Consider the following 24,172-nt stretch of genomic DNA (forward strand, 5'->3'; position numbering starts at 1 on the left):
AGCATGTAAGCTTGTCATACAGCAGTTTGATATTCTTATTTTTTGGCGTCTGCCTGCGTGCGAATCTGTACGTGTGCATCTGCATGTGCGTGTGTACGCGTCTGTGCGTGTGTGTCTGCGAGTCCGTGCGTGCGCCCGTGATGATGTCTTCCTCATGGCTTTTTTACAAGGCGCGGAGTGAGAGAGAGAGAGAGAGAGAGAGACTGTGAGACACGCCGCTCCTCACACAGACACTTTGGCAGTATTTTCCCTTTATTTTACGAGGTCGAGTTGCGATCTTGATACTCAACCCAGCACGGATGGAAAGCGTACTCGGGAGCGGACCCGACTTAGTTTCGAACCCAGGAACCTCCGCTCCCGGGTTCGGCGCCGATGTCGTTGCGCCACCAGCCAGCCCAGCAATTTGATATTCTACTGCACCCTGTGTGATGATATTGGGTTTGCTGACTGTGATGTTTTAAACACAAACGAAGACATTAAGCCCTATCCAATATAGATAGCAACAGGTACACTGACTAAAAGGAGGTTATGTTGTAACAGCCTATTCCTCAGAAACGAGTTCACTTCCCTGTTTATCCTTCATGGCAAGTTTAGCTGCCAGTACCCACAGTTTGAGTGGTGGATCCTCTCTCCCTAACATGAAGGACATACTTCCAGCTAACAAAATTGTTTAGACCAGTCTATTTATTTTTAGAGATGCAGACCAAACTCTTAAAACATGTTTAAAACTCTCAGAGGATTTTTACATTGAAAAAGATTTCCAAATTACAAACCATTTCTAAAACGCAAAGGATTTCCAAAACACACATGTTGTCTTGTCCATACTGCACCAAGCACAGATGCTGGGCTATAAGTGAGTAGGAGCAATGTGTAGTTAAGTGCCTTGCTCAAGGACATAACACGCTGCCTCGACTGAGGCTCGAACTCACAACCTTCAGATCACTAGTCCAATGCCTTAACCACTTGGCCACGTGCCAACACACATACAATTCCTATAATCTACAAAGGCATATCAACGTGGCAGATGCAGGCTGTTTTCTGGTAAAGGTGTACCTGGTAAGTGGGAGGCCGTCAAAATTGAAATACTGAGAGTGCAAAGCTTGTATGTGCCTGTCAGGATAAAAGGTAAAGGTAACAAGTGTAGGGAGCCTTGGTTTTCAAGGGATATTGAGGCCCTGGTTAAATAAAAGATGGTGCGTAGCCGGTATAGGCAGGCAGGAACAAATGATGTATTTGAGGAGTATAAGAAATGCACGAGAACACTTAAGAAGGAAATCAGGAGGACTAAAAGAAGACATTAGTTTGCTCTAGCAGACAAGCTGAAGGAGAATCTTAAGGGCTTCACAGATATATTAAGAGCAAAAGGATAGTAAAGGACAAAACTGGTCCTCTGGAAGATCAGAGTTGTAACCTATTCATGGAGCCAAAAGAGATGATGGATATCTTAAACAGATTTTTTTGTGTCTCTATTTAATCAGGAGATGGACATAGAGTCTATAGATGTGAGCAATGCAGCAGTGAGGTCATGGAGCCTATACAGATTACAGAGAAAGTGTTGTTTGCTGTCTTGAGGCAGATAACAGTGGATAAATCCTCAGGGTCTGACAATGAGTTCCCTCGGACCCTGTGGGAGGCTTGTGCAGATATTACAGGGGCCCTAGCAGAGATATTTAAAACATCCTGGGCCACAGGTGGGGTGCCAAAGGATTGGAGGATAGCTATTGTTCTCCCATTGTTTAGGAGAAGTTCTAAGAATAAACCATGAAATTACTGGCCAATGAGCTTGACATTAGCAGTAGGAAACTTGGGTGAAAAATTTGGATTCATGACTGTTTAGACACATGAAATTTCCCTATCATGAAATTTTGAGATTTCAATTCATAATTCAAGTCAGAATAACTGATACCAAGATTATGGAAAGCATTTTTGTTGGTCCACGAATCATCAATGACAGGCAACTTGAAGAACTTCTCGTGGGACCAGACAAAATCACATGGAAGGCATTCAAAGACATTGCTGAAAATTTTCTTGGTAACTGCAGAGCACCAAATTATGTGCAGGTGGTTAACAATGTGCTTCAAGCATACAAAACCATGAAGTGCAACATGTCATTAAAGAACCATTTTCTGCATTCCCATTTAGACGTCTTCCCTGCAATTTTTGGCACTGTCAGCGACGAGCATGGTGAAAAATTTCACCAGAACATTGTGGTAATGGAGAAACAGTAACAGGGCAACTGGAATCCATCAACACGGACTGATTATTGTTGGACACTTAAACGAAATGTTTCTGACACTGAATATAAACGAAAATCTACAACGAAACATTTTTAGCTTAGATAAACTTTTGCAAAGCATCAGCACCATTTTGCAGTTAAACGCATTATAATCAATAAAAGTTAATTTGTTTCTCCAAATTCCTATGTGATAATAGTAATCTGAAATTATATTTGTGTTTAGCTTCAAGCAGTCTGTAATAAACAAAACAAAATTCTGAGGAAGCAACACTTTCAGAAATATTTGTTGTCAGCTGTTACTTCTTGTCCCTATTGCAGTGCTTAATAAAAATTCATTCCATGCCATATGATTAACGTAGAGTTCTGATATTATAAACACAAGAGATTCTGCAGATGCTGGAAATCCAGAGTAACACACACAAAATACTAGAGGAAATCAGCAGATCAGGCATCATCTATGGAAATGAATAAACAGTCGACATCTTGGGCCAAGACCCTCCATCAGCACTGCAGTCCTGATAAAGTTTCTCAGCCGAAACATCGACCGTTTATTCATTTCCATAGACACTGCCTGATGAGCCATAAGACCATAAGACATAGGGGCAGAATTAGGCCATTTGGCCCATCGAGTCTGCTCTACCATTTCATCATGGCTGATCAATTCCCCTGCCTTCTCCCCATAACCTTTCACACCTGACTAATTAAGAACTTATCAACCTCCAACTTAAATATACCCTATGACCTGGCCTGCACAGTCACCTGTAGCAACGAATTCCACAGATTCACCACCCTCTGGCTAAAGAAATTCCTTCTCATCTCTGTTCTAAATAGAAGTCCCTTTATTCTGGGGCTGTGCCCTCTGGACTTAGAATCCCTCACCATTGGAAACAATCTTTCCACATCCACTGTATCTAGGCCTTTCAACATTCAATAGGTTTTGATGAGAACCCCCTCATTCTCAGCAAGTAAAGACCCAAAGCTATCAATCACTCCTTTCATTCCCAGAATCATTCTCGTGAACCTCCTCTGAACCTTCATCAATGTCAGTATATTCTTTCTTAAATAAGGGGCCCAAAACTGCCCACAATACTTCAAGGAAGACCTCTCCAGTGCCTTACAAAGCCTCAGCATTACATCCTTGCTTTTATGTTCTAGTTATTTCGAAAAGAATGCTTACATTGCATTTGGCTTCCTTACACCAACTCAGCCTGAAAACTAACCTTTAGGGAATTCTGCACAAGGACTCCCAAGTCCACTTCTCTCCTATTTAGAAAATAAAGTATGTTTTTATTCCTCCTACCAAAGTACAGGACCATACATTTCCCGACACTGTATTCCATTTGCCACTTCTTTATCAGTTCTCCTAATCTATCCAAGTCCTTCCGCAGACTTTTTCAATACAACCTGCCCCTCCACTTAACCTTTGTATATCCGCAAACTTGGTGACAAAGCATCAATACTGACATCCAAATCAATGATATACAATGTAAAAGAAGCGGTTGTAATACCAACCCTTGCAGAACACCACTAGACACCAGCAGATAATCAGAAAAGGCTCACTTTAATCCCAATCCTTGCCTCCTGCCAATCAGCCAATGCTCTATCCATGCCTGTATCTCTCTTGCAATGCCATGGGCTCTCGTCTTGTTAAACACCCTTATTTTCAGCACCTTGTCAAAAGCCTTCTGAAAACCTAAGTACACAACATCAACAGATTCTCCTTTGTCCATGCTGCTTGTTATGTCCTCAGAGAATTCTAACTGATTTGCCAGGCAAGATTTGCCATTAAAGAAACCATGCTGACTTTGGCTTATTTTAACATGTGCCTCGAAGTACCCAGAAACCTCATCCTTAACAATCAACTCTAACATCTCCCCAGCCACTGAGGTCAGGTTAACTGGCTTATAATTTCTTTTCTTCTGCCTCCTTCCCTTCTATTATGATTATTGTCTCCTAAGGGCTCTTTTACCTTAATCAGATCCCATTCATTACACAGCACCCAATCCAGAATAGCTGATCCCCTCGTGGGCTCAACCACAAGCTGCTCTAAAAAGCAATCTTGTCGGCCAGTGATCCCCAACCTCCAGGCCGCGGACCGATACATTGCTGCGAAGAATGCAGTGGTGCAGCAGTAGTCAGAAGGCACCCAGCACACCTTTAGGAAAAAAGCCGAAATAAACAAGCTAATTAACTAGCTTGATCTGGGCTGACATTTACGTGCTGGGTGGCACCTAATTAATTAGCTTGTTTATTTCGGCTTTTTTCTTAAATATGTGCTGGGTGTGTCCCGACTACCGCTGCACCATTGCATTCTTCGCGACAATGTATCAGTCCGCGGCCTGGAGGTTGGGGACCACTGGTGTAGGCAGCCTATAAATTCTCTCTCTTGGGATCCAGCACCAAACTGATTTTCCCTATCTACCTGAATATTGAAATCCCTCATGACTATCTTAACATTTCCCTTTAAATGTGCCTCTTCTATCTTCCATTGTAATTTGTAGTCCACATCTTGGTTATTGTTTGGAGGCCTGTATATAACTCCAATCAGGATCTTTTTACCCTTGCAGTTTCTTAATCCTACCCACAAGGATTCTGCATCTTCTGATCCTATGTCACCTCTTATATGCTCTTTTATGATCTGCTAAATTCCTCTAACATTTTATGTGTTGTTCTGAGATTATTTTGCTTTCTAAAGCTATCTAAGACTTCACAAAAGCTTTGATGCTCAAAAAAATAGTCATAGCTGGTTAATTTAAGCACACTTTATAGTGGAGATAGAGTCTGGTACAGTATTTTGCCTCTGAGGCTGGTTCCACTCATTTCCAAAACTTTGTCAAGGTCAAACACATCTGACCATTTTCACTGTAATATGTTCAGATTTACCAGTGGGGGTGAATTTTTAGACAGAAATCTTCTGTTACTAGGCAACAGAAGTCTCTGGAATGTATCTGGTGGGATACTGCAGGGATTGGTCATTGAGCCCAACAACCTGGATTGACTATTTAACTGAAGGGACCAGCAATCACATTTCCAGGTTTATTGATGACATGAAACTATGTGAGTTGGAAACAAACAGGCTTCAAAGGGATATAGGAAAGTTGAATGAGTAGGCAACAACAAGGCAGAAGGAAGATGTGGAAAAATGTGAGATTATTCACTTTGATTGAAAAATAAGAATTTAAAAAAATTTTTCAAACAGCGAATGGCTGAGAAATTTTGTTGTTCAAAGGCACCTGCAAATCCTTGTACACAAGTCAATGAAAGTTAAGATGAAGGTGCAGGAGGCAATTAGGAAAACAAATGGCATATTGACTATTTATATTAGAGGGGCTGAGTACAAGCTTAAAACACTCTTATCATTACATCAGACTTTGTTGATACTACACCTGGAAAACTGTATACAGTATCATCTTGGTCTCCTTACTTCAAAAAGTTTCTGTTTGCTGGAGGTGCAGTGCAGTGAAGCTGTGCCAGTCTGACTCCTGGGATGGAAGATCTATCATGTGAAAACAGTTGAGCAGATTAGGCCAATCACAAACAAGAGAAAATCTGCAGAAGCTGGAAATCCAAGTAACACATACAAAATGATGGAAGAACTCAGCAGACCTCTCGGCCCAAAATGTCGACTGTTTACACTTTTCCATAGATGCTACCTGGCCTGCTGAGTTCCTCCAGTGTTTTGTGTGTGTTGCTTGAGTATATTAGGTTGGGATTTCCTAGGGTTTAAAAGTATAAGAGATGATCTTATCGAAAATACAGAATTCTTTGAGGACTCAACAGCATAGATTTGGGAGGCTGCATCTCCTTTCTGAGGAATCCTAGAACTGTGGGTCACCGACTCAAAATAACCAGTAGTTCTTTCAGAACTAAAACGATGAGAAATTTCTTCAGTAATATTGGTGAATCCTTAGGATTTCCTATCCTATAAAACAATGGAGACTCAGTTATTGATTGGTTTCAGAACAGAGGTCAGTAAGTCACTGGATACTAAAAGATAAAGGAAAGTGATGAAAATTATGTTTGAGGTAATAGACCTTGTTGACCAGAGGAGCAGGATGAAAAGTCAAATGACCTATTCCTTTTCCAATTTCTGTTGTCTTTATGCATTGTAAGAACCATGTGCACCATTAAAATGAAATTCAAAGATGCAGCATTTTCTTTGCCAGTTGATAAAGGCACTAAAGTGCCCTAAATGGCAAGGGTATAATCAGTCACAGATCAGACTAATTAAACCAATAGTCATCAGAGGGATTGCTGAAGCCTACTACACTACAGCTACGTTTTCCCTCATGACCATCTGTTCCATCTCCTCCCTAGACATCATAAACTGCTCCTGGTGTCCACTCTTGCTCTTTGCAACCAGCACATGAACTCTTCAGGCAGAACCAAAGAGCTTAACATAAAGGTCACTTGAAATGAAGGAGAAGATTGGCAACAACACACACCAAAAGCTGGAGGGACTCAGCAGGCCAGGCAGCACCTAAGAAAAGAGTGCAGTTGACGTTTAGGGCTGAGACCCTTCGGCAGGACTGCAGATTTTTGGATGTTTGCGAGAAAATTGGGAGCTTGCATTGGCTGTTTGTTTGTAGGGTTGTTCATTGAATCTGGAGGTTAGGTTGCAAAACATTTCCTCACCAGTCAAGGTGATATCATTAGAAGGCGTCTCATCTGGAGAAAAAGCTTCCTAACTCCTACTGAACAGACAAGAAAGAGGCTAACTCTACCATACATCAGGAATATTTCCAAAGAGAGAGTAAGACTGCTCCAACCACATATAATAATGGTAGCACACAAACCCAGTACAACCATCAGAACACTTGTCTCGAGACCCAAAGGTCCAACAGCCACAGGGAGAAAACAAATGTAATATACCATATCCAATATGGAGACTGCTCCTAACACTATGGGGTATATGGGGCGTCAGGGAGAGGTAGCACCTCTGTTGGGGGAACATGCTGCGTCCTTTTCAGGGAGGTTAGTCCACCTTTGGTCCCCACCTGGCACTCAGCTCTCACCTGTGGCTCCCCGTAGCTGTTTGCATGCGACAGCGGCCACACCCCGGGCAACGGCTTCGACAAGCCGGCTAAACCAGGTGAGGGTAGCCGACGGGTCTAACCCTCGGTGAGTTAGGGAGTTGTCTATCCCAGCATGTGAAGACAGACTCTGGCGGACTGAGTGGACGAGACCAGCGGAAGGTCCAACGGTCAAGAAGGCGGTCTCTGCAAGCGTCGTGGAAAGTGCAGAGCAGGACAAGACACAGAAGACGTCCTGGTCATCCACTGCGCCTGGTCCCATCTCCAGCCGTCTAGACTCTGTCTTGCCACTGGATCCAGATGGGAATTGGGAAGAGAGAGTGAGGCTGACGCTGCGCAACTCTCCCTCACTTAAATCCAAATCACGCGCTAGTCTCGACACCATCATTATGGTGTCGAGGTCCTCTTCAACGTCAACAATGGACTAACAACAACAACAACAACATGTAGGACAGACGGGGAGAAAACTACCCACAAGACTATATGAACATCAGCTAGCCAGAAGAAGACACAACCCTCTGCCACTCATCTCTGTAAATGAAGACGAAGAGGGACGCAAGTTCATCTGCAAATACAAAAATGCTGGCAGAAGCACAAAACAAGCGATCAAGAAAATACTTAGAAGCTTGGTTCTCAACAGAAGAATCTATTAACAAGCATATTGAACTGGACACAATTTACAAACCTGTACGTCTGGGGGATTGGAGCCAAAAGGTGAGCCACAGACCCCTGAGGAACCAACGCTCACAGTGACCATTAACCAGGGTTACATGCCAGCGGAGATCACCCAGGAATCGGTTGGCTGGGGCCTAGTGGAGATTAGCAGCCAGTTCGACAGCCAACCAATCAGAACAATGAGTCGGACAAATATAAATGCAAGCACTCAGCAGAAACAACACTCAATTATGCATTGATTGTGTCACCTCGACTGGGGTGACACAAGGTTTGTGAACTAACCTCCAAGCTTGGCGAATGACTCTACAAACACGAAGGTCATTTGTTGATGGCACTATCAGATGATTTGAATGATTCAAATGTGTAGATCAATTTCTAAGTTTCCCCAAATGTGCTAACAATTCTTCTATATGCTAAATTGCTATTTCTATCCATGGTGGAACACAAATGTGAAATAAGGGCAGTGAAATGCTGCAGTACTCCAATTTGTGAGTAAGTCCTTCAAAACTTTCATTATTCTGCACTGGTTGACCATTTTGTCATAAACACAGACAGATCTCGGTGCAACTCCATCAAAGTCAATCTAAGCAATTTCATGACAAGTGAAACTCTGTTGCATCTAAAAATAATACAGTGTCTAGTTGCCTCAGGTACCCCTGATACTGAGTGAAATGTACTGCATAAATTATTTTGCAAAGGATGGAATACTTATTAAAGTCAATAAAGACTTTTTGGCAGTTTGACCTACAGAAAACATAATTTCAAATATCATGTTATATAGGCTTGATTTTTGAATCAGAGTAAATAGTCTTTTAGTTGCAGAAAATTCACAGAGGGAAGATTACTGTTTCTCTCATGTATGTCAGAAGCTTAATTTAGAAGCCATTTATTTTCTTGAAATGCATTATGGAAGGTCCTTGTGGTCTTCTGAAATAATTTATAATGACAAAATCAACCTCATATATCGAATTTCACCCTTTTCCCAAAGCAAAATGAGCTCTACAATGATTGTAAGTAACATGTTATCATTTTACTTATAAAATTCAATATATTTGCCAGGAAGAATAAGTTATTTTGAAAGAAGGGAAAAATGAATGAAAAAGCTTTTTCTCTTTATCAGCCACGGCAGGCATTTGAAATTGTCATTCATGAGCTTGGCTTAAATGTAATGAGAAGTTGGGTGATGTTTATTTCTTTGTGATATTTGATGTTTTAACTACTGATTTGATTATAGAATTTGCAGATCCAGATGACCATTTTTTAGTGGAGCTATGGGTCTTTTTTTATTTCATCTGTAGAGCTTAGATCATTTGTTCACGGGTTTCTGTGGGTAAGGGTGAGGATTCAGGAGATGCATGATAAAATAGTAGTAGTCAACATGGTTTCCTTAAGGAGAAATCTTGCCTGACCAATTTGTTGGGATTCTTTGAGGAAATAACAAGCAGCATAGACAAAGGAGAGTCATTGATTGTTGTTTACTTGGATTTTCAGAAGGCCGTTGACAAGATGCCACACATGGGGCTGCTTAACAAGGTAGGAACACATGGTACTACAGGAAAGCTGCCAGCGTGGGTAGATTTGCTGATTGGTAGAAGGCAAAAGGTGGCAATAAAGGGGGCCTTTTCTAGATGATTGCCAGTGCTCCTCAGGGATCGGTGTTGGATCTGCTACTTTTTACGTTACGTGTTAATGATCTGGATAATGGAAATGATGGTGTTTTGGCTAAGTTTGCAGATGATACAAAGATAGATGGAGGGGCAGGTAGTGTTGAGGAAGCAGGGAGTCTGCAGAAGGACATGGACTGTTCAGAAAAATGGGCAAAGAGTTGCAGATGGAATACAGTGTAGGGATCATGCACTTTGCTAGAAGGAATAAAGGTGTAGACTATTTTCTAAATAGGGAGCAAATTCAGAAATCAGAGGTGCAAAAGCACTTGGGAGTCCTAGTGCAGGATTTCCTAAAGGTTAACTTGCAGGTCTGTGTCAATAGTAAGGAAAGCAAATCCAATGTTAACATTCACTTCCTCAGGACTAGAATATATAAGGTGTTGGTCAGACCACATTCAGAGTATTGTGGGCAGTTTTGGGACCCTTTTTTAAGAAAGGGTTTGCTGGCATTGCAGACGGTCCAGAAGGGGTTTACAGCAATGATCCTGATGATCCTGGAAATGAAAAGGTTAACCTGTGAGGATGGTTTGAAGACTCTGGGCTTGTATTCGCTAGAGCTTAGAATAAACTTGTGGAGTTTAGTGCCAGATGCAAAAAGCAAGCAGGGCCTGTTAAGACTTACTGTGGAGATCGAAATTGAATGAGCAATTTGGTATTTGACAAGGGCCAATGAAAAGAAATTAGGTTTAAGTGGAGCAGCGATTGTGGGAGCAGCCATTGTTGGAGCAGGACAGAGTTAGAATGAGGAAACGAAGCTTTGGCTCAAGAGATTACAGCACAATAGATGGGGGCTAGGTTGAGGTTTCTGTCAAAAATCAATTTTTTGCTTTATTAATGCCTAGCTTGAGTAGTGAGAATGGATCCAGGTCAATGGTGTGCTCCTCATGCAAGACATGGGAGATCTGGGAGACCTCCAGTCTTCCTGATTGCTACATCTGTGAGAAGTTCATCTGTGTGCAGCTCCTTAGAGGCCATTTTGGAGAATGAGGAGGTGATAGATAGGAGCTACAGGAAGGTAGTCACCCCTAAATTATAAGAGACAGGTAACTGGGTGACTGTCAAGAGAGAGAAAGGAAATAGATTGACAGTGCAGAGTATCCCAATGATAGTATCCAAACAGGTATATCACTTTGGATACTTTTGGGGGATGCTGCAGGTGAAAGCTACAGCAAACAGGTCTCTGGAACTGAACTGGCTCAGTGGCTCAGAAGGGAACGTGTGGAGAAGATGAGTGCAGTGCTGAAAGGGGATTCAATAATTCGAGGAGCAGACAGGAGATTCCATGGATGTGAAAGAGATGCCCAGATGATTTGTTGCCTCCCAGGTGCCAGGGTCAGGGACGTATCAGATCAGGTCCACAGCGTTCTAAAGGGAGAGACTGAGCGGCCACAAGTAGTGGGACATATTGGTAACAACAACATAGGTAGGAAATGCGATGAGGTCCTGAAGAGAGAACATAGAGAGCTAGGGAAAAAACTGAAAAGCAGGACCTCAGGGTAGTAATCTCTGGATGCTGTCAGAGCCACGTGCCAGTGAGGGTAAGAACAGGATGACTTGGCATATGAATGTGTGGCTAAGAAACTGGCGCAGGGGGTAGGGTTTCAGCTTTGTGGATCATTGGGATCTCTTCTGGGGAGAGTATGACGTGTACAAAAGAAACGTACTGCCCCTGAGCTCGAGGGGGGCCAATAAACTTGCGGACAGGTTTGCTAGAACTGTTGGGGAGGGTTTAAACTAGCTTGACGGGGGGTGGGGATGAGGATGGGCAGATGGTATACTGTAGATACAGTGTGTAGAGGCTGTGTGGTAGGATAGGCAGATGACGGGGCAAAATTGAACTCAGTGAGATGGGTTGAATTGTGCCTATTTATCGCAACAGGCATCAGGAGCGAGGGCGATGAACTTAGAGCATGAGACAGTACATGGAACTACAAAGTTGTGGCCATTACAGATACTTGTCTGTGACAAGGGCAGAATGGCCACTGAATGTGCCGGGGTTTAGATGTTTCAAAAAGGACAAGCAGGGAGGTAAAAGTTGTGGGAAGTGGCATTGCTAATCGGGGATAGTATCAGCCACAGAAAGGGAGGATGTCATGGAGGAATTGTCTAATGAGTCAATGAAGGTGGAAATCATAAACAGAATGAAGCAATCACTTATTGGGACTCTTCCAACAGAGACACGAAGGAACAGATTGGGAAAGGTGCAAAAATAGCAGGGTTAGTTTCATGGTGACTTTAATCTCCCTAATATTGATTGGCACCTCCTTAGCGCAAAAGATTTAGATGAGATGGAATTTGTTAGATGTGTGCAGGAAGGATCCCTGACACAATATTTAGACAGAGCAACTAGAGGAGAGACCATACTGGATCAGGTACTAGGCTATGAACCTGGTCAGGTGACAGATCTCTTGGTGGGTGAGCACTTCAGAGACAGTGACCACAACTCTCTGACCTTTGCCATAACCTTAGGCAGGAACAGGAGAAGACCATATAGAAAAGCGTTTAATTGGGGGAGGAGGAATTATGATGCTATTAGGCAGGAACTGGGGAGCATAAATTGGGAATGATTGTACTCCGGGAAATGGACATTGTTTAGGGAGCACTTGCATGGGGTTCTGGATAGGCTTGTTCCAATGAGCAGTGAAAGAATGGTAGGGTGAAGGAACAAGAGATATGGAACATCTTGTCAAGAGGAGAAGGAAGCTTACTTAAGGTTTAGAAAGCAAGTATCAGACAGAGCTCTACATACTTGCAAGATAGCCAGGAAGAAGCTGAAGAATGGCCTTAGAAGAGGTAGAAGAGGGCATGAAAGGCCTTGTGAGTAGGGTTACGGAAAACTCCAATGTGTTCTACACATATGTGAAGAACAAGAGGATGACTAGAGAGAGGGTAGGACCAATCAGGGATAGAAAATGAAACATGTGCCTGAAGTCGAAGGGGTTAAGGGAAGTTCTTAATGATTACTTTGCTTCAGTATTCACTAGTGGAAGGGACCCTGATGCTTCTGAAGACGATGTAAAACAGACTGATATGCTAGTACATGAGTACAGCAAGGAACAGGATGAGCTGGGACTTTTGAAAAACATTAGGATAGATAAGTCCCCAGGGCCGGATGGGATATACCCCAGGTTACTATGGGAAACAGGGAAAGAAATGTTCATTGCATCCCCACTGGCCATAAGAGTAGTATCAGATGATTTGAGGGTGGCAAATGTTATTCCCTCCTTAAGAAAACACATTAGGGATAATCCTGGCAGTTATTGACCAGTGAGTCTTACCTCAGTGGTGGGCAAACTATTAGAGAAGATTCATAGAGACAGGATTTGCGAGTGTAGCCCCCTCACCAGGCTTATAGCAAACCTGGCACATTAGCCAGCTCTGCAAAGAGCCACGTGACTCAGCGGTGAGAGGGCCACCTTTCATAAACAATATATGCCCAGGGTCGGTATGATTTGGGGTTCAGCCAAACAGGAACATTCATGATGTTCCAATTAATGAAGTCTCGAATTGAGCGAATGCTGTGTAAATACTGCCCATACACAATTGTTGGTCGCATAAAATTATAAAGAATGTATATTTACAAATTTCAGTTTTATCAAACAGTAAAAAATAAGATGGCCCATTACAGTTAAACCAATCCCATGTGCGCATAAATTTGGAGCTCATCCTGTAGTTGTCATTTACTCACGCACTGGACCCATGAAAGCGCACACCACATTCTGAACTTTGTTCAAAATCCATCTCGAATGAACGGGTTCTCTCTCAGGAGTATTGGCTCTTCCTCCTTGCAGCCATTCATCTGCACAAAGCGCTTTGTGCAACGGGGACTCTCCTTGCAGCGACATTCTGCAGCATCTGCTCTCCTGTTCTCTCCACAGCTCCTGCCAAAAAAAAGACCCTAAACCAGACTACAGTCCATCATAAATTTCTCTTCAGCCCGCTCTCGAGAACTTCCTCCCAATTCCACTATCCTGACTGGCTGACACAACAATCCTAAGTTGAGCAGCAGGGCTTCTTATCTCTAGCCGAAACCAGAACATTCTACCAGCAGGACACAGAGCTCTGGCAGAAACTGCTAAAATAAAATAGCTACAGCATAACAGTAGAAATCTTAACCAGGGTTTTACACCAGCAATTGGAGAAACGTGGTCTGATTAAGGATAGTCAGCATTGCTTTATGAGGGGCAAGTCATACCTCATGAGACTTAGAGGATATTACAAAGCACTTTAATGATGGTAGAGCAATGGATGTGGTGTATGTGGATTTTAGTAAGGCATTTGATAAGTTTCCCCATGGTAGGCTTATTCAGAAGGGTAGGAGACATTGGATCCAGGGACAGTTGGTTATGTGGATTCAGTATTAATTCATCCATAGAGGCAGAGGAGAGTTATAGGTGGAGCATATTCTGCATGGAGGTCAGTGACCAATGATGTTCTGGGACCCCTGCTCGTTGTGATTTTTATGAATGACCTGGATGAGGAAGTAAAATGATGGGTTATTAAGTTTGCAGATGACACAAAGGTTGGTGGAGTTGTGGATACTGTAGAAGGTTGACACAGAGTCACAACAGGACACTAACAGGATCCAGAGCAAGGCTGAGAAGTGGCTGATGGATTTCAGCCAAGAGAAGTATGAAGTGAAGGGCTTTAGCAGGCCAAACTTGAAGGCAGAATACATTGTTAATAGCTTGATTCTTGGCAGTGTGGAGGTACAGAGGGATCTTGGGGTCTAAATCCCTCATAAATCACAGATCCCACAAAGTTGCTGCAAATTTTGATTGGTCATTTAAGAAGGTATATGGTGTGTTGGCCTTCATTAGTCAGGGGATTGAGTTCAAGAGCCACACTTGAAATATTATGCTCAGTTCTGGTCGCTCCCTTATAGGAAGGTTTAAAGAGGATGCAGACAAAATTTACCTGGATGCTGCCTGGATTCGAGAGCATGTCTTATTAGGGTAGGTTGAGCAAGCTAGGGCTTTTCTCCTTGGAGCGAAGGAGAATGAGAGGAGACTTGATAGATGTGTACAAGATGATAAGAGGCATAGATAGAGTGGATGGCCAGAAACTTTTTCCCAGTGTGGAAATAGCTAATATGATGCGATAATTTTAAGCTAATTAGAGGAACATATGGGGAGGGGATGTCAGAATTACATTTTTTCACACAGCGAATAGATCATGCTGCCAGGTATGATGATAGAGTCAGGTACATTAGGGATATTTAAAAAGATTCTTGATTAATAAGAGTGTCAAAGATTGGCAAGAGAAGACAAGAGAGCAGGATTGAGAGGGAATATAAATCAGCCATGATCAAATGGCAGACAGACTTAATGGCTGAATGGCCTAATCTACTCCCAAGCATTATGCTCTTATGGTCCTTGAATGTGATTTAAATGCCTCAGTAAATCTGATCTGGTTCCTTAAGATTGTAATTACCGGAGTGGGGGGGGGGGGTATAGTGGGAATAATCTCCCACTTCCTATTAAATTATCCCAATGACATGTGTCATAAATTCATAAATAGCCTCTGACAACAAGTCCAGCTCCTGGCCTACAAAGCCAAACAGAACTGTCTCTACTGACAGAAGAGACAAAGGCAGGTTACTGGTGCCTTAAAACTAGTCACTTCAGGCAGCTGGGATTCATCAGCCATGGCTGGCAGCTCATCTAAGAAAAAGGAAAACTCTGATCAAACCTCTGCTACCTTGCAGGTATACCCACTCGTGGGAAGGTTTCGAGAGTAAACCCATAGAAAAATCCTGAGCTGGAGTCCCTAAGGCAGTCCTACATCAAGTTCAATGCTGACTGGTAATTCCAGCCACACCACTGGTGCCAAACTGTATCAATCTCTGCCGTTCCTTTTGATTCATCAGCTGCATACTGCATTGTCAACAGTATATTTTACTGCCCAGACTTGCAGAATGGCTTGTGTATCGACTAAACATAGACAGCTAGGATGCAATATCCGCGTGGTTGACCACCAACAGGGGCCCTCCTCCTCCTCAAAGCTTATCTGAAATTTAAGGAAGTGCGGAGTATAATGTAGTTATCTTAGGATATATATACTTTTCATGTTTTCAAAATATGAAAAAATACGATTCTACACGACAGAACTTGGTATATGTAGTTTTGTCCACTAGGAACAACACAAGAACATAAGAACTGGGAGCAGGAGTAGGCCATCTGGCCCGTCGAGCCAGCTCCCCATTTCAATAAGATCATGGCAGATCTGACCATAGACTCATCGCCACCTACCAGCCTTTTCCCCATAATCCGAAAGAATAATAATGTCAGGATAGAGAGGATGATAGGTCAAGCTGTTCAGAAGAAAATTCATATAAATCCCATTTTTGTAACTTTTTCCACCCCTACAGGCCACAGATCTTGAAGAGGAAGTGAGTTCTGAAGAGGAATGGGGACACATAGTGGACATTCAGGCTGGAGGGGCAAGAGAGCGAATTCACAGGCATGGTGTATATGAGAAGTAGTATAGTGTAGGTAATGTTTTAAGGTTGTGGAGTGTGGCACTATAACCTTAAGACAATGTTCCATGTACAGTACTTCACCACTGCCACATTGTGGATACCAGAATTATACAGTATTGTCCTAATCAAACAGAGTTGAGTTACACTCCACAGTACAAGCAAAAGAACTAGATGTACCACAGTAGTGAGAAAAATGGCATATCAGCTGCAAGGGTCTATATTGCTGGAGGGAGACTGGTGACCCTATGACTTAAGCAAGGGGCAGTAAAACAGAAGGTTGAATCTCTCAGATCTGAATTAAGAAGAAGCCATGACTAAAAAGAGAGACAAAGCAAGAACAGAAACAAAACAGGAAGGGTATATTGGGATACTCAGTGAATCCAGCAAAGTGCATAAGGGATTCAGCAACTAAGCATTCAGCAATAGACCTTGAACAATTGGATATATTCTTCAATAACATTGCCTATAACACTGTAGAAGTTATAAATGAAAATCACACAGAACATAAGACTTACAAGCAAGAGTAGGTTGTGTGGTCTTTTGAACTTGATCTGTCATTCATCACAATTGTAGCTAAGCTTCTGCCCCAGCTCTGTTTTCCTGCTCTGTCCCATTTCAGTTGATTCCCTTAATATCCATCAACCTTAAGATCTGTGATTTGAATGAACATAATGCAGTGGCACTTTACAACACAGTTGGGGTCTGTGTTAATGAGATGATTCATATTTTGAAGATTCCTTTTGACCCTTCATCATCAGAAATGTCTCAAAGTTAAACACACATTTTCAAATGGCAGAGGAATGACTCAGCAAGCATATTGTCAATTTGAGAAAATAGACAAAATGTTGCTTTGCAGACACAAGAATGCAGATGCTGGAAGCTGGAGCTACACACAAGATAGTGGAGAAACTTACCAGGTCAGGCAGTATCTGTGGAAGGAAGTAGATAGTCAACTTTTCGGGCAGAGACCTTCATCTCGACTGAGAGATAGTGGAGAGACAGCCAGTAGAAAAGGTGTAGGGAAGGGGTGGAGCAGGAGTTTGCCAGCAATGTGAACCCAGATGAGGAAGGCTGATGGGAAGATGAGGAATGGGAATGTGGAAATAGTGACAGTAGCTGAAAGGGTGCAGGCCACAAAGAGCTAAATTTGATGGGGCTAAAGTCTGAAGGGAGATGAAGGTGGAACATGGAATCAGATGAGGAAGCTGAGAGGAGAGAGAGGAACAGAGGGGGAGAGGAACCAGCGAGAGGAATGTGTTGGTGATGGGCAGATGGAGTATGTGGAGGAAACAAAGGTTTTGCAACATTTTTGGAGCCTATGTTGTGTATGCAGACTCCCTGATCAGATGACTAGGTAGAGATTTCATGTTTGCCATTGCTTACCTTCACTAAAAATTATATTTATTCTAATATAGTTTGGCATTGAAGGATGCAAGGAAGTCTTGGTCAGCGCAGGATGTGGGACGTAAAACTGACAGATACAGCAATGGCATTTGCTTCATCTTCTCAACTGCACTCATTGGAGTGCAGAGGGTGGTTTCAGTGAGAAACCAACAGGTCACTTCTGAAAGGCAGGAAAGCCTGCTATCATCATCAGAGCAATCCATCCCAGAGAGAGACTTTGACTGTCATGATACTACATGCAGACTGTACATGATAAATAACATCAACTCAACCACTAGTAGCCAAGTGGAAAGCTGCACAATTTTAAAAAGATCACAGCAAATGGTCTCATGTTAAAAATGACTATTGATATGCTTGTGAACCATACAGTAATAGGGTTTGATAGAAATCAGTATCCATTCAGTTAGGTGCACCAACTTGCAGTGATAAATTGCTGTAAACATACTCAGAGTAGTAACAATGAAATTGGGAAAAAGGTCACATGGGCGGCTCAGCATGATGAAAAGCAGATCAAATTACAAGCGGTGGCAACAAACGGTGCGTAATGACCTACACAACTGAGTAAAGATTGGCTGCAGGTAGAATCTGCCTGAGCACCTATTGGTAGTTTAACTCAGCACAGTCGGGGACAGACAAGTTGGAAGGACAGTATAAATTATAGAGTAGTATCATTAGGTACAAAGCCATACATGCAGATCAGTGGGCAGTCCATCAAACCAAGACTTAGCAGTGTGATTGTGGGAGTGATTATCAGATTTCTTTGAATAAAACCAGCAAGCAAAGAACTACATCTACTCCCAATTCATAGGACCTGCAGTATGTGTGAAGCTGGTAGGAGCAACATTTTCTGCCATTTGGAGTTGTCCCATGTTTAGGCCTACAGAATGCAAATCTGGCAAGTCAGTGCTACAAGCAATTAATATGCACAGGAGGCTATATATTGTAACTATAAACATCTGTCATGCGGGGTGAAGACAGCCCTAATGTATTTCAGATAGTGATGAAAAACATATTTAGGTAGTTCTCTGAAGACAATTTAATCAGAGTATCAAAGTCCATGCAGTAGAACTTCATACTATTAAAAGAGTATTAAAGAGACTACATTGTCATAATATTTAGTTGAAGCAAATGCACTTTTGTGCAAGGTAAGGACATAAATTTGGGCCTCAAGTTTGAATTTAGTGCTGGTTGAACACGACTCAATAATGTTACAAAATTCAATCCTTCAACAGTCCATCTTTACTGCATCTTCTTTCAGCTGCTATGAAAAGATGAGCCTTGGATCTAAAGTGAAGTGTAGTGTCAGGCATAGAAGAAGTATAAGGCCAGCCTCAGCAGCAACTCATTCCTTTTCTAATATGATCTCAAATACTCACTGAGCCTCAAATGAAGCACAAACAACAATGGGACTGGTAACATCAAAGTGCATGTGATAACCTCAGGTCATGATCTATCAATCACAATCATATCGTGTGTAACCACACTCCCATTGAACAATAGCATGCATAGATTGGAAAGGATCTCCTGGCTATCATTTCTGGGGTTGCTTGGTATAAACTCCTTCTCAGACAACGTTCTACCCTGGTCTTTAACCATAAACTGCAATTCTTCATCTCTGACTCAAGTTCAGCCATTTTGATGGTGGCAAATTAATAACTACAGCATTGGGCTGCATTGCTCTCACATGGAGTCACAGAGCACTACAACACAGAAACAGGCCTTTCAGCCCATCTAGTTGATGCTGAACTGTTACTCTACCCGGTATCACACTCTCTCTATTTGGGACCACTGTACTGTATATCATTTTTTTTAGATTATGAGGACACACAGTCCTCTTTTATTGTCATTTAGTAATGCATGCATTAAGAAATGATACAATGTTCCTCTAGTGTGATATAACAGAAACACAAGACAGACCGACACTGGAAAACTGACAAAAACCACATAATTATAACATATAGTTACAACAGTGCAAGCAATACCGTAACTTGATGAAGAGCAGGCCATGGGCACAGTAAAAAAAGTTCAAAGTCTCTCAAAAGTCCCATGATCTCACGCAGACGGGAGAAGGAAGAAAACTCTTCCTGCCACGAGCCTTCCAGCGCCGCAAACTTGCTGATGCAGCATCCTGGAAGCACCCGACCACAGTCCGACTCTGAGACGTCCGAAAACTTCGAGCCTCCAACCAGCCCTCCAAAACCGAGCACCGAGCACCATCTCTGCCGAGCGCTTTGACCCGAGTACCGGCCGCCAGCAACAGGCAAAGCCGAGGATTTGGAGCCTTCCCCCTCCAGAGATTCTCAATTGCACAGTAGCAGCGGCAGCGAACTGGGCATTTCAGATGTTTCTCCGGATGTTCCTCCGTGCTTCTCATGTCTGTCACCATCAAATCAGAATTGTGCACGGCCCCCTATTTAACAAATACGATATCACTTCACTGGAGAGGCCGCACGCGCTGCGTTGCGTCGCCATCTTCTCCTCCCACCATTAAGGAATCTTTGACAAACTCTATCCCATCTGGGCCTTTTTACAGTATGGAGCCCCAGTCAAAATATGGAAAGTTAAAATCACCCTATTTTCACAACCTATTTTTCTTGCATCTGACTGCTATCTCTCTACAAATTTGCTTCTCTAAATGCCACTGACAAAGTGTTCTATAATATTATCCCATTATTGTAGTCATCCCTTTGTTCTTCCTCAGTTCTATCCATATTACTTCAGTAGGCAAACCTGTCCTGTCTGAACACTGCCATGACATTTTCCCTGGCTATTAATGCCACCCTTCTCCCATGAGACTTTTGGTATCCTCTTTAATATTATTGGCTAGCTTACATTCATATTCCATCTTTAATTTCTTAATGACTTTTTAGTTTCCTTCTATTGGTATTTAAAAGCTTCCCAATCCTCTAACATCCAATTAATTTTGCTCTATTATATGCCCTCTCTTTGGCTTTTGCCTTGCCCGATGCCGACCCCCTAGGCCTGAGTCAACGTAGTAGTAGTAGTTTGGCTTTTATGTTGCATTTGACCTCCCTTGATAGCCATGGTTGTGTTATCCTGCCTTGAAAAATCTTCCTCCTCTTTGGGACGTTTTTTCTCCTATGCTTTCCGAATTGCTTCCAGAAATTCCAGTCATTTCTGCTCTGTGTCATCCCCGCCAGTGTTCTTTTCCAATCAATTCTGGCCAACTCCTCTCTCATGCCTCTGTAATTCCCTTTACTCCACTGTAATACTAATATATCTGACTTTAGCTTTCCTTCTCAAAATTCAGGGTTAATTTGATCATATTATAATCACTTGCCCCTAAGGGTTCTTCTACATTGAGCTCTCTAATCAATTCTGGTTCATTGTATAACACCCAGCCCAGAATAACTGATCCCCTAGTATGCTCAACCTCTGCTCTAAAAAGCTATCTTGCAGACATTCCAGAAATTCCCCCTTTTGGAATCCTGCACCAACCTAACTTTCCCAATCTACCTGCATATTGAAATCCCCCATGATCTTTGTAACATTGCCCTTTTGTCAAGCATTTTCTATCTCCCACTGTAATTTGTAGACCACATCCTTACTACTGTTTGGGAGTCTGTATAGAACTCCCATCAGGATCTTTTTACCCTTGCAGTTCCTTAGCTCTATCCACAATTCAACACCTTCCAATCCTATGTCACCTCTTTCTTTTTTTTGTAATTTATTTTTTATTGAATTTCATCATCAAACATTTCCATAAGATGTATTTCAGATACTGTACATATATATCATATAATCATATTTGTCACAAATATCCACATAATGTTTATCTGAGGTAGACACTTATAGAAAGGAGAGGAAAGAAAGAACAATCGAAAGAAGAAAACTATGTACATAGTAGGGAGTGATCTTTTTTTTACAACATATTCATTGACTTGTGAGAATAAAATCAGGCCTATGAGGTGTTAAGTAGTTAAACCATTTTTTCCAGCATGAATAAAATTGCTCCAACTTATGATTAACAGATGCTGTTATCTTCTCCATTTTGTGAATGTCCATCGTAATTTTCATCCATACATTTAGAGTTGGGCTCTATGTCACCTCTTTCTAATGATTTAATTTCATTTTTTACCAACAGAGCCATGCCACCCCCTCTGCCTTCCTGCCTATCCTTTCAATACAATGTATATCCTTGGACATTAAGCTCCCAGCTATAACCTTCTTTCAGCCATGATTCAGTGATGCTTACAACATCATACTTGCCAATCTATATCTGTGCTACAAATTCATCAACCTTATTTCGTATACTGTGCACATTCGAATATAACACCTGAAGATCTGTATTCACCCTTTTTGATTTTGTCCACCTTTTACATTGCAACTCATCCTGTTGACTGCAATTTTGCCCTGTCATCAGCCTCTCCTTGCTTGGAGTCTTACTACACATTGCCTCTGTTTGTAAACCAACTACCTCACCTTCAGCACTATCATTCCAGTTCCCATTCTCTGCCAAATTAGTCTAAACCCACCCAAACAACTCTGGCCAACCTGCCCGCAAGGATATTAGACAACCTCAGGTTCAGGTATAACCCATCCCTTTTGTATTGGTCATACCTTCCCCAGAAGAGATCCCAATGATCCATAAGTATGAACCACTGCCCCACTCCCTCAGCCACATATTCACCTTACCCTCACTGGTACATGGCACAGGCAGCGATCCATAGATTACTGCCCTGGAGGTCCTGTTTTTCAGCTTTCTACTTAGCTCCCTAAAATCTCTCATGTAGACTGTATTAGTGAACTGGAGCTGGAGACTGCAGAAGCTGTAGCCGTAAGCACATACTACAGGTGTAGCCGTCAGTGATACTGGAGGTCTCCCTGTTTTCCCACATTCCACAAGAATTCCAAACATAAACGTCAAATCTTTTACTCTATTGTAGATTCCATGCAAGAGAATCACCATAAGCCAGGAACAGCAAACTTACACACTGTATTTTCCAGTTTATATGATTGCCGGAGCTACACAATGAGACGTCGCACTTCCTATGGTAGCAGGAAGCTGCAGCAGCCATCAACGAGGACAGTCTGAATCTCTAGAGGAGGTGGCATGAACTAATTATGAGCTGAGGTCATTTGAGGTGGGGCCATTGAGGAGTTATTTCAAAATATTGCTGGGGTGTGTTCTTATCAACATTTATGAGCACCTGGCACAGTCTGTGGGAAAGCTAATGACTGGCACATCGAACAATGCGTACTCAATATGTCAGCATTGCAGGGCTACAGCCACCTGAGTTCCCACAAAAATGTGGAAATGGACAACTTAGCTTTTCTAATGGGTGCATATTACTTTTCTTTCTGGTTAAGAATGGATTATTTCTTTGTTTTGCTGATAGCCTGTGGTTCTTGTCTTGCTCTCTTCAGTTTTTAAGAAGCAGCAGGCTTACAAATATGAAGTGCAAAGTGTAAGTGTTGCTTTAAGGTTGGTGGGGTTGCTGTTACTTTTATCATGTCATTAACTTTTGAAATTGAGTTACACAGTTATAAAAATTTAAAATTAATTCAAAAGAAAAATGAGCAGGGATCATCACACAGACCCTTGAATCTGCTCTGTCATTTAACTGAATCATGACTCATCTCATATTTCCAGGAACTCTGCTTTTCTGCCCACTTCTTTTTTTGTCTAAGTATTTATCTGATGCAGCCTTGAGCTGATGATTCAGAATCCACAGCTCTCTAGGGCAGAGATTGCCATCGAAGGAAATAAATCTCTGGCCCTCACATTGTGCCACTTAGTTCTAGATGTTGCTAACAAGAGAGACCATCCTCACAACTACCCTGTCAGGCCACTTTGAATCACGCGTTTGCTTGTTCTGATATTTTTCTACAAAGATGTGGAGGGGTCTATAGTGGCGATAACAAAGCAAAAACGAGAATTAACTTCAGAATAGCTCCTGAACTACATCTGCTCACTCTAAAACGTCCGCTATGATGGCAGCAAGTTTGGATGCAGCTGCCGCTCAGGGACCAACAAAAGATGTTTTTGTCTTTATCAAATGTCATTTTACAATTACAAGACAATGCTGGACATTTAGAATTTCAAGTATGGTAGGTTTACCCTTTCTGTGAACTGATTGTTGGCGGACCGCGTTACTGCCTACCACAGAAACGCATTGGAGTCAGTGCGTGGTGCGCAGTCTCACAGCCAGTGACCATCTTGGACGTTTCTCTTGCGATCACAAGACCCTGTTGGACATTGGAAATGTAAAATGCTGCAAGTATGGTTTCTTTGTTTATTGGCAAGAGTGATGGCGGGGGGAGTTGCTGTGAGGCCTCAGTTGTAGCCAGGCCTAGGCCTCAAGCCACAAGCCACCTGTTGCAGCAGTCCAGGCGAGGAGGAGACAGTGGAGACAGTGTAGTGCACCGTCCATGCTGGGTTGGGAGCTGTCCGCCCAGCCATTGGTGCTGTCTTCCAGTGTTCACACAGTGGAGTGACCAACTGGATTGTGTGTATGCATGTGTACGTTCATCTACGCACGACTGAAAATTGCTTGTTCTTGCTGATAACACTCATGTACCATCAATTTACAGGGCACGTCACTCGGGGACTTCGGATATATATAGTGTGTGTGACTGTATGTTTACTTGCTATCTTATACGAACTATATGCGCCTTGAGCTGTGTATGACTATTGGTACTATGATTTGCACCT

The 24,172-nt window shown here is 42.4% G+C and overlaps 1 long non-coding RNA gene across 1 annotated transcript in view; it reads right to left on the bottom strand.

Moving 5' to 3' along the window:
• Positions 1 to 22,492, bottom strand: part of LOC134347554 (uncharacterized) — a 58,996-nt gene extending 36,504 nt beyond the window's left edge. The window contains exon 1 of the long non-coding RNA XR_010018188.1: positions 22,449 to 22,492. This is a non-coding gene — a long non-coding RNA (uncharacterized LOC134347554). The remainder of the gene's footprint in view (positions 1 to 22,448) is intronic.
• Between the last annotated feature and the right edge of the window lie 1,680 nt (positions 22,493 to 24,172).

The sequence above is a fragment of the Mobula hypostoma genome, chromosome 6, assembly GCF_963921235.1.
Source record: "Mobula hypostoma chromosome 6, sMobHyp1.1, whole genome shotgun sequence".
Taxonomy (NCBI): domain Eukaryota; kingdom Metazoa; phylum Chordata; class Chondrichthyes; order Myliobatiformes; family Myliobatidae; genus Mobula; species Mobula hypostoma.